This window comes from Peromyscus maniculatus, chromosome 15 (assembly GCF_049852395.1).
Source record: "Peromyscus maniculatus bairdii isolate BWxNUB_F1_BW_parent chromosome 15, HU_Pman_BW_mat_3.1, whole genome shotgun sequence".
In the NCBI taxonomy this organism is placed as follows: domain Eukaryota; kingdom Metazoa; phylum Chordata; class Mammalia; order Rodentia; family Cricetidae; genus Peromyscus; species Peromyscus maniculatus.
The window spans coordinates 15,300,684-15,313,024 of NC_134866.1; positions in this window are offsets into that span (position 1 = coordinate 15,300,684).

Here is a 12,341-nt window from a genome sequence, read left to right on the forward strand (position 1 = left end):
TCATGTCCATTCCACCCTTATCCTAAGTATTTTACTCTCCCAATGTTATTTGTGCTCTCTTTCTCTCTCTCTCTAATTTAATACCCACTGCATCCACTTAGTTAAGCCTCCATGTACATGGGAAAGGGGCCATTTACTTGAGCAATGGTACAATGTCAGGGTTCACATTGCTAAAGAAAACTGACTATCTCCGTGGTCGTTTAAATGAGAAATGCTCCCACCCCCTGCATTTGAACACTTGGTTCACCTTGGTGGTACTGCTAAATAGGTGTGGCCTCGCTGGAGGAAGGTTTTGAGAGCGTATAGCCTGGTCTCAGGTCACTTTCTCTGCTTCATTTTTGCACTTGAAGACGTGAGCTCTTAGCTCCTCGCTCCTGCCGTCCTGCCTCTGGCTTGCGGCTGTTCTTCCCCACCATAATGGCTTCCTACCCCTCTAGAATCACAAGCAAAACCATATCTTCCTTTTATAAGTTGCTTTCGGATTGGAGTTTTATCACAGCGACAGAAAATTAATTAATATATGCCCTCTCCCAATATCCAACACTTTCAATTAAAAAGCAATCCTCCTCCAATTTTAATATGAAAGTAATTCAAGTTAAACCGACTCATCGCAAGAAATGTGTTCCATCTGAGTAAGAATAGTAACTCTTAGTCAGTATAGCTATATGGTCATATGAAATTAGTCTCTAAATAAGGGTAGTGAAGATGCAATAATGCACACGCCACTTAATTTATGAATGGGAATGCATAAATTATCATTTGGGTATCTTTATTTTTTCTTTCCATTTAATTTTCTCCTTCCATAGCAAGTTAATGTTAGACTTTCAAGTAGCATATTTAAACTCACATTTTCAAGTTTCAAACTGTGTAATTGAGTGTGACCTCTTGGCAATGACCTATTCTGTACAAGCAGAAACTATGAAATTATATGCAATATCCTGAATTATCATGTCTCATGGTGGTAATAGTTTCACATCTAGACTTAAGTGGGTGCAAAAAGAAAAGAAGTAAAATAAATCACTTGGTTTTTGTTTGGGGATTAAGTAAGCCTTAAAGTCCTAAGTATTAAGGTCCCAAGTTTGGTAAGGTTTTGTTGTAATATAAAGGCTCGAGGATACATTCCCGGGGCAGTGCACTTTGTACAGGATGATAAATTCTATGTAGTAATAAAAGGCTCCCAACATCTTAAGTGACTCTTTGAAAATGCTTCTCCCTAGAGATTGTCAACTTCTGAAATGAAGAAAATCTCCTTCACCATCTGCTATTACCACTGACAGCTTTAAGGGCAATTCACATTTAAATAGCTGTTTCCCTGATCCTCACTCCTTGCCGGCTACATGATCCTGAAACAGTAATGCACGCCCAGGAAAGAACCTGACATTATAAGATCATGACACTAATGCACTCTGAGTGCCATGTCTGATTTTGCTTTACTGAAATGTTGTCAGTTATTACATGAGCTACCTAAAAATATTGCGGGAGATGGCAGCTGGCACATGGCAGCAGCTTCTGTGAACGTTTGGAGCAGCCTATGGCTCCTCTAAGATGTGTCCTTTCTCAGATGGACAACACCCGTTTTCCAGTCCATAAAAGTCAGAGAATGCTATGTCAGTGCTATCTGGAATTAAACATGTAGCATGTCATCTAAACCATTTTAGTTGTGTGACCTGTTAGAACTGTAAGACTTTGTTTTGAAGTTATAATTGTTCTGTCACTGGCTTGGATGGTTTGCAAGCTTGAGTTCATGAAGAACCTGCAATAGCATATCCTACATGCAGTATGTTGGAAAGCAGACTCTAATGTGTGAATTAAATTATATTTGTTAGTTTGAATTATAAAAGATTGGTTTATATAAGTTCATAATCAAAGGGGTGCTAACCTCTTATAGCTTACCCTGTAGAAATTGACTGGGTTTATAATAATAATTAATTGGCTATAAGGATGATTTTTACTTATTTTTATTAAATTTAAAACAATTTTAAATTCAAATATGTTTTAATTATGTTCGTCCCCTATCCCGAATTCCTCTAGATCCTCACCTCCTCCTCCCTACCCACCCAACTTGAAGTTCTTTCTCAAAACAGCAAATCAAAAAACCCAATGCAACATAGAACATTATCTGAAAAGGAAAAGAAAAACACTGAACTGTAATAAGAAGAAAAAGAGTGTGCATACACACCACAACCACCACCACCACTACCACCACCACCACCAACAACAACAACAAACTCTGGAGTCACAGGTTTTTGGTCAACTACTTCTGAAGGTGAGATCTGCCCTGAAGTAGTTATAAAAACCATTCTTTGTCCATTCCCTTTCCTGAAATTCAACAGCAGTTCATAACTCAAGGAAAGAGTAATGAGGACTTCCTTGAACTTGTGCCTTCACCAGGTTGTTTTACAGTTTTCCTTTTGGATCTTATAAAAGCAGAGAACTAAAGAGGAAACATCCTTTTCAGTTTTAAACACATGCTGTTTCATTCTAGTATTCCAGGCATACTCCCCTCCTCTCCCTTTCATTACAGGCATGGTGCAACCCAGCTTGCCTCTGACTGAAGCTCTCCATGCTACAGACTTTTCTTCCAATGCCATCTATATCAGCCTTGTTGCCAGTCCTTTTAGTTTTGCTAAACTCTTATTATTTCCAAACTAGATGTGATGTTGGTTTGACATCTTTGACATTGCTTTATATATTTTAAGGCTCTTTTACTGAAATTTTTTAAAGCCATATGGCTGCTTTCTTTCCATAATGGGATTCTTTGCAGGAAATGTTGGTCTCTCCTTAACCTATGCCAGTATATAGGAAATGCCTCTGTGGGTAATTATTCAGGTGTCTGTTAAATTAGATTAAGAGAAAAATTGGCAAAAAGACAAGTCTCTTGAAAAATAAGAATCCAAGAAAATTCTAGATATGTCTTAGAGATAATTCAATAATAACTTGTACTTAAACAATCACAAATAAGTTTGTTTTTAAGTAACCATAAAAGAATGTGAATATATAAGGACCCATAAGTACAGACACATACGTGTTACATAGGTTTTGGTATATATGTAGATATATGTTTATGTCAAAGTGTCTAAATAGTTTGTTTACAGAATTTGTTGAATTTGACTTATTATCTTACTACTAATAGGTTCACAGGTTTCAAATGAAGATCTTATTTCCCTCTAACACACCACCAGCTTCCTATAGGTTTTCAGTGTTTCTTAACACACCCCCATCTCCACCCCTCTTCCCATATTTAAGCTTTTCCTCCTCCCAACTGAATTAGACAGGCAGTGTGGTGCCGTGGATATCACTCTGTATAAATAAACACTGATTGGCCAGTAACCAGACAGGAAGTATCGGCGGGACTAACAGAGAGGAGAATTGAGGGAACAGGAAGGCATAGGGGGAGACCGGCTAGAGTCACTGCCATGACAAGCAGCATGTGAAGATGCCGGTAAGCCACGAGCCGTGTGGCAAGGTATAGATTTATAAAAATGGGTAAATTTAAGATATAATAACAGTAAGCAAGAAGCCTACAACAGCCATACAGTTTGTAAATAATATAAGCGTCTGTGTGTTTATTTTATAAGTGGGCTGTTAGACTGCCGGGGATTGGCGGGACCTGGAGAGAAAACTCCAGCTACAGTGTGGTCTGCTAGTTCCACAGCTCTTTCTCCTGCAAACACGGCTGTTTGGCAATAATAGAATAAGGAGATAAGTAGGAACCATTTTATATTTGCAGAGGGAGGTAGATCTCACTATCCCAGGGGTTCTTTTCTGATGAGTTTGATGAATCATCCTTTATCTGGCCCTTTAGAAAGTATATATTGGTGTTACAATGGTTGCTCCATGGTTAAAGGCCTTGTCTTGCAAGTGTGAAGACTTGAGCTCCAATCTCCAGAATGGATGTGAAATACAGATGTGATGGCACTTGTCTGTCACTTCAGTGCTCCTACAGTGAGGTAGGCTGGTGGTGACAGGAGGATGTTTGAGGGCTTGCACATCCGTTAGCATGGCATACACTGCACGGCAAATAGCAAAGGGACCCTGCCACAAGACAAGTGGAAGTGGAGGACCCACATCCAAGATTATCATTTGACCTGCACATGCATACCATAGCACATCCCTTATGTACACATAATGCCTCCATTGAAAATGAAAGAAAAAAGTGTGAACTGGCCAAATAGTTCTGTGGTAACATGTCAGTTCTTTCCTTTCATTCACCTTGATCGATTCTTTGCTCTGGTCAGGACCATTAGGGGTCCTTAGGGGTACTGAGGATAGCAGAGGCATTGAGAACACTGGGGTAGCAACCTATGCTTCAAATGTTTCTCTTAGCTTGTAGCATTACCATAAATCCCTAGTCTTTCTTGCTATGCATACATTTTTCTACAGGTCCTGATTGAATTATCTCAGGGAATCCCTACCTCTGGGTTTATTTTCCTATTCTCATAAGGTGGCAGCATGCACAGGGCCAGCCAGCACGGGTCCAAGCCTTGAGAGGAGGAAGGGAACATGATCGTCTGTCCCTAACCAAGAAGCTATTTCCTTTTTGCTCAAAAGGAAAAATCAATTTTCTCCAGTGAAGTCTCACTGGGTATACAAACCACACTTCAAAGGCAGGTGCCGTGCCCAGCAGTAGATGGCCAATACAAGAAAAACTCAATGGTATTTTTGGAGATTTTGTTTTCATTTAATAATGCTCTGTCTGGGTATTATTTTTAATCTTATTGGTCTTTTGCTTATATAGTCTGGTTTCTGATATTGTGCTTTTATGAATTTTCTAGGTGTGGTGTGTCTGCGCTTCTCTTGACTTCTTCCCCCTCACCCCAACTGTTTTTGTTGTTGTTACTCTTTATTTATCTGTTTTTTCTTTGCCTGTTTATTTTCTGAAGAAAGAGAGAAAGACAGCATGTAGTTTGGTGCGTGGGGAGGTGGAAATGATCTGGGAGGACACAAGAGAGGGAAAACCAGGATTGAAATATAATGTACAAAAAAGTCTATTTTCAGTAAAAAAAAATAAAATAAAATAATGGAGTTTATGGGGCTGAAAAATAGTGCAAAGATTTAGAGTACTTGCTGCTCTCCCAGAGGACCTGAGTTTGATTCCCACGGTTCACATGGCAGCTTCCCAACTGTCTTTTACTCCAACCCAGGGGATCTAACCCCCTCTAGGTCGGCACTGCACACACATGATACACAGACACATGGGCAGGCAAAACACACATATACATAAAAATTAACATTTTTGAAATAGAAAAGAATGGAAACCATACTTGATCATGAGTCTACAGAACAACCTCCTTCTTTGAATGTATCTGTAAGAGCCTCATTTCACAGGTACTAGGGATTAGAATTTGAATGCCGTTGACTCTGTTAAAGGGACAATATCCTTCCATTTGCAAGTAACTTAAGTTTCACAATTATTCTTTAAAGGAAAGGGAGAAACATGAAGAATAATTCATTTATCTATATTCATTCATGTATTAGGTACTTTTCCAAGTTCTACTTTGTGCCAAGTACTGTTTGAGAGCCCCAGCTAAGACTCATGGCAATGGTGGAGAGGGTGCTTGCACTAGCCTTTCCCTGCCCTCAGATTGGCTTTTTAGAGCCCATTCTCTATGGTGTTCACCCTTGATGCAGTGGGGAGGGGCTTGGTTTGGCCCCAACTTGGTATGCCTGCCTGTGCTGACTACCCAAGGGAAGCCTTACCCTCTAGGAGGAGAGGATGGGAGTAGGGTGGAGAGAGGCGGGGGCAGGAGAAGGGGACGGAGGGGAACAGTATGTAAAAGGCAAGAAAAAATTTTTAAGAAGGGGGTTAGCAGCCAAGTTCTGTTTCTTCCAAAGTAATATTTTAGCCATTGATCTAGAATGGACATAGAGACTGGTAGATGAATAAGAAGATTCCTGATAGTGGTGAAATGTTGTAAGTAAACAGAGCAGGTGATTAGACATGGAGTGTTTTAGAGAACAGGAATGAGATGAGAGTGCCCATCCTTAGATATGGTGGTTGGGAAAAACTTTATTCACAAAGGAATATTAAAACCGGCATATTAATATAGAAAATTCTGGTGGGAAGTCCATTCTTAGAAAAGGACCTTCAAAATCTTTAATGTCTGTGGAGCCAAGAATAAATCAAAACTTCATGAGACTGAAGTACCTGACCCCAGTGGGCACAGAATCATATGACATCAGAGAGATAAAAATGTCAGACCCGGCACAAAGTCACAGCAGGACTAGATTTCATTCAAATAATAAATTTGAGTTTGCAAATTAGTCACTGAAGTGGTGGCATACGGCTCAAATACATTTATATTAAAAAAAAAAAACCCACCTCTTTCTGTGTGAAGAGTTGAAGAGTGAAGAGTGTGGAAGCAGAAGTGTGAGCAGATTTAGTTTAAATGTTTCCTAATGAACTGAAGAAAGAACCATAGTCCAGAGTAAAGCTGGGCAGTAGGTCTACAGAGGCAGTATTCCAGTTCAGAACTGGGTGACTGACTCAGTAACAGAGGTGAGTGGAGTTGATATATAATAAGAAATTTAGTATATAACCAAGTCCAATAAAAATGTAATGCAGGTGACTAGGAACATAGGTGAAAAAATTTAAAGATGGCAAAGGAAGGTAGGTCTCTAGTAAAAAGTAATTTCCTTGAGACAAGATGCCACCGAGCTTACCCCTACATCACACTGGGTACTCAGCAATAGAAAAAAAATAATAAAGGAGAGCTGAAAACTAAGAATTACATGAATCAACTAGTAGCTTTTATCTCCTAAGGGGGAAAGGCCTCTTGGATATTTTCTTGACTGATAATTGATGTGGGAGGGCCCAGCTCATTGTGGGTGGTTGTCACCTGTGGGCGGGTGGTCCTGAATAGTGTCAGTAAGCAGGCTGAGCAAGCCATGAGAAGCAAACCAGTAAGCAGCAACACTCCTCAGTCTCGGCATCAACCCTTGCCTCTAGTTTCCTGCCTTGAGGTCTTGCCCTGACTTCCCTGGATGACGGACTACAAGCTACACTACAAAATAATCTCCTTCCTCTCTCATTTTCTTTTGGTCATGGTGTCTTGTCACAGCCATAGAAGCCCTAACGCAGATAGAAATTGGTACCAAGAGTGGGGTACTGCTATGTGTCTTATAGTAGCATATTGTGCTGTGTTTGGTGGATGTTCCTGGGAGGCCTGCTCTTTTCTAATGGGAGACAGAGGGATTGTGGATCTGGGGGAAAGGGACGATAAGGGGAGGGGATGGAGAGACTCAGAGAAGAGGAAGGGGGACAGGTCAGGATGTAATATGAAAGAATAATAATAAAAATAATTTTAAAATTCAAAGAGAAAGAACTTCAATAAAGAAAATGTCCCCACCAATTGGACCTATGGATAAGACTGTGAAGACATTTCTTGATTAGTGATTAATGTGGAAGTACCCAGCTTAGTGTGGATGTTATCAGCTCTGGCCAGGTGGCCCTAGATAGTATATGGAAACAGGCTGAGAAAACAACAAGGAACAAACCATAAAGCTTATGTATTTCCTGATATTAAACACATGGATCTGGGCATAGCTGGTACTTAAATTTTTTTAATGTAAATTTATATGAAGTAATAATGAAGGATACATAATTGAAAGAATCCTAAAAATCTGAATGGATTTTTTAAAAGTAAACTTCTTTCTATCCATTTAATCATCTAAAGACTTGTAAGCAAGACCAAACTGTGAGCATATGCAGGCCACTCATTGAACATTGGTGCGTGACATCCCTTAATTTCCACCTTCTGTCTTGTCCTCACTGATCTGACCTTGTCAGCAGTTTTCATGGCAAGAGCTTTTGCTAAGAATGCCCAAGCATTGAACAGAGAAATATTTTCACTTGACTTCTCAGGTGCCTCTAGCTGGAATGGGGCCAGAAGAAATGCTTGCAGGTAGACCAGAAGGAAGGAGATTCTGCTCAGCTGGATGGAGCTGCTGAACAGACTGTCAATCAATACAGCAGCAGATGCCTGGCCAGCTTGTCCCCACATGCTACTCCCACTCAGGAGGGATTTCATTGACTTTCCATGGAAGAGGCCTTTATGGTTTCTCCTGTGGCTTCAACTAGTGTTTCTGGCCAGGGGCAAAGTCTAACAAAGGGAAAGGGCAGAGTATTATATTTCGCAAGGGATATCCTTGTCATTTGCAAATTGGAAAATGAAAGAAAGAGTGCCTGGTTCCAATGGGATTAGTAGCCCATCTCCTCTCACCACAATGGGTCTTTTTTTGTTGTTGTTGTTTTTCCTTTAATGACATTGTGGTGAGAAAACAATAAATGTCTAACATGTGAAGAGGAGAAAAAAACAAAAATAAATAAATGTAAAACTATGTGAACATTAATTCTACTTCATAAAAGCTCAAAATGTCTTCTTTTATTTCCTTAATGGGATTGAAAGAGTTAAAGAATGAAGGGAAGAGCTAAGCCTTTTATTTTTAATTTTGTGAAATATTATGAACTCAGAGAGACTGTCAGTGCACTCAGCTATCTTCCAAGATCATTTTCAGACTTCACAACTGGGTTCCAGTTAGAGAAAAACAAAAACCAACTAAGATCCAGGGCTATGCAGAGAAATCCCGAGTCAGACAGAAGTTTCCCTCATATTCTTTACTCCTGCAAACTCATCACCTGGGGGAAATGGTAGCAAATAAACCCCACAGAAATGAGAAAAATGTACCATGTTCATCACAGAGAAAGATGTGGTCCTTGAATTTTGTCAGTTCATTCTAAATATGTATTTGGATTTAATGCTAATTAAAAGTTTACCTGGAGTTACAAATGTCTTTGTGTTTTGTGAAACCTAATCATCTTCTTTTATAATGTAAATGAGAATGTGAGTACCAAATTTGCATGATCATCTTAGAAAAGTACAAAAAAAGCTGCAAGACATTGCTGTGACTCGTCAATTCTTTTCCTAAAGTGATAGTTAATAGAGCTAATAAAGAATTGATTCATATGATAAGAGAACTATCAGTGGTAATGAAGGACAATAGTTAGAAATGCATTTGTTGACTTTGTTTAGACAACTATGACAGTCAATGTAGACTAACAAGAAACAGTTGTTTTCTATTAAATTATGCTTGGAACCCTGTTAAATACAGTAAAGCATTGCCTTAAACAAAGACGTAAAGTACATCAAAGAAATGGAAACAAGATAATTCTCTGAGTGCTTACGATAAGACTGGGTGTTTTGAACTAGCTACAAAGTGACTTGAAAACTTTAAGTATATATTGGTAAAATGCATACTTCAAAAGTAAGCACCTTGCTGTTCATTAAGAGATCTAAAGTGACAAACTAAAAGAAAAGGATGCCAAAGTGAGAAAAGCAAGCTCCTTGAGTGTGGTAGATTCTAAAGAACACGGAATTAAGAGTAAAACACAATTTAGGATTCCCCCATTGCCATTTGAATGTGAACTATCCCCCTGGTCTTTTATTTTCAATATTTGGTCCTTAGCTGGTGGAGCGGTTTTGGAAGGCTGCTATAAATTGATGAGCTTTGGTGACTAGCTGGAGCATGGATGTCACTCAGTGGGCCTTTCAATGTTGTACTTGCCTTGGATTCTGGCTGTATGTAAGACACTATACTTGATGGTACCCATAAAGGCTCTCACGGCCACTGATAGACACTGTTCCTCTATGGCTTCCCCACCACGATAGACTGACATCCCTGAGACCAGGAGCCAAATCTTTCCTCCCTTAAGTTGGTTCTGTCAGTTTTGTCTCAGAGATAAGAATAATAACAGAAGCTCCCACTACTGACCTGCTGACATGGCTGAGTGCATTGGATCTTGGCCTTTGTACTGTGAGAAAGGAGAGTCGCAATAGTTATCAGCAGTATAAGAGCTATAGCAAAACTACAGTACATTCAAGATGTCTTAAGAGCATACAATTTAATATAAAAATGATTACAGAAACAGGACAAATACCAATATCAGGCTTAACACTGTTAATGAAGGTAATTAAAACAAAACCACAGGGAAATACCTTTACATGTTTGTGAGATAAACAAAGATGAAAATAGGAAATTCTCAGAAGGGTTTGGACTAAGAAGTTTAACTGATAATATGAAGGAATACTGACATGAAAGTGTTGATAATGGTTTAAAGTTAAACATTTCTTCTGAATGAGCAGGGCAGTTTAGATAGAGAGTAATGCAGACCAGTGCGTTCATCCACATACGATACATATATACAGTAACATTTAGAGTTGTCCTATGGAGGATATCTGTGGTCTGGAAAGAAGTCAAATGTTAACATAATTGATTGGGGAAGGGAATATATCCAAACATAAGGAGCCTATACATTTCCCGAAGTCTCTTGTGGATAAGAGCTTCTCTCTTGCCTCTTCCATTATTCTTTCTACTGACAACCAAGGAAACATACATGATCTGTATGTTTGAGAAATGAGATTTATGTTAGATTCTATGTGGAATCTCAACCAAGAGAGGGTGCTGCTTTTGAGCGTTAGAATCAGAGCTCTATGTATCTTGGTGTTAACTAGTCTAGAACAGAGGTGTTTATTCAGTTAATCACAGATCTTTCAAATGCAAATTGCTCCTCTGGTTCTTAAACAAACACGTCACCAAAAATTAGAAAAATTACTCACTATTCTTGGATGGAAAATCTTAGCTTCTTTTTTCAGGAATAGTCAATAAATTTACAATCTGATATTTTGGTTTGTATCTGTTCTTTTCCTTTAGTCATCTTAGAGTCCAGATTTGATATCATATTAGTTATACATGATGGACATTAATTAAATAATAATTATAAGTGACTGCCTAGGATTTGAGGTATTACATGGTATTTCTGAGATCAAAGAATTGTTTTGTTTTATAGGATGTTGAATAATTTTCCCTTGCAGTCTGTTGAACTCATCTAATTAGAATCAATTCTTTAGTTTTTTAATTCTTGGAGTGTTGCTTCGAAAATACTGTTTGAATATTTGCACAGGAGATTCTTACTGGAAAATGTGAATAAATGTCTGCAGAACTAATTGTGCATATGCACCTCCTCAGTAGCTCAGCCAGCAAAGAAAAATGAAGGGATTTGTGAGCACTGTGGGAAAGAGGAAAGAGAAATCTGGATTCATTTCAAAGTTGAAAAAAATGCCTTGTGTCAGGTTCTGAAGTCTGGATTATATTCAAAATATCACAGAACACTAAAACTGGAAATTACATTATAAATCATTATCTAGTCCATTCCCTTCATTTAACGAGGAGCCTGAAATCCAGAGAGAATTGATAATATGCTTGTTGCTTCCTAGCTCTCCAGGCAAGCTCAATTTTATTTTAGCTCCAGGACTCAAAGGGAAAAAAATTGGAAGAATACATTTTCCCAAAACACTCATAGCCATTGGTGTCCTGGCTGAAAGTCTAGAAGATCCATGGAACTGATAGTATACAATGGAACCATGGCCTGCAGGTGCACTGTTCAGGCGAGGAAACCTGAGGGCTACAGAGGAGGAAGCTGATTTGTTTAGAATGTTCAGCTTTCCCTCTGCCATGCATCAAGTGTTTAGTTCTATTATTCTAAAAAGCATACTCAGAAGAGCCTGATAGGTGAAGAATTTAAAATTACGACTTTAAATCTGATGAATAATCATGGATAAATATGATTAATTATCACTAAAAATACAGTGAAATGCTGATTAATCTGTCTTGATTAGCTTTGTATGCTCTGAGTGGGGTAATGGAGAGCTGCCTCAGGACTCAGGTATTTGAGGTATTTGTCTACTAGTCTTAGCTTTTACCCTGAAGTTCTGAGACTATACCATATTTAAGAGTTTTTTTTTTCTTCCTCACTGACCCTTTTAAAATCTAATTGGCACTTAAATCTAATTTTAGAGCATCATTTAACTTAATCCACCACTAGGATATGTCTGTCTTCTATATGGACTGCATGAAAACATCAATAACAAACAATAGAAGAATTCCTATAATAAGAAGTCCTGGGCTTCATGCTCTATAAAACTGGTGACTGTAAAAAATTTCTTTAATACACAGTTTGTCTTAAATTTGTGCCAATTACTTTGACATTGCCCATTTTCTTCCATGGATAACATGGATTAGACAGTTCATGTGTGGTGCATAAACAATGTGTTCTGATTTGATCCCAGATGCATTCTTTGAGCTTTCAACAGCTGCAATACTGAAAAAGTACACTCAAGACACTCTGCAGTCTCCTCTTTAAATGCCAGCATCTCTGGCTTCTGCCTTTGTATGGTCCAACCGGGCCTGGAGTCCATGCACTGACTGATGAAGAAGATTGTTTACTGCAGAGAAGTCGATCCCAGTGGAGCTCTGCTTGTGCATGCATTATGCTTTCCAGATGT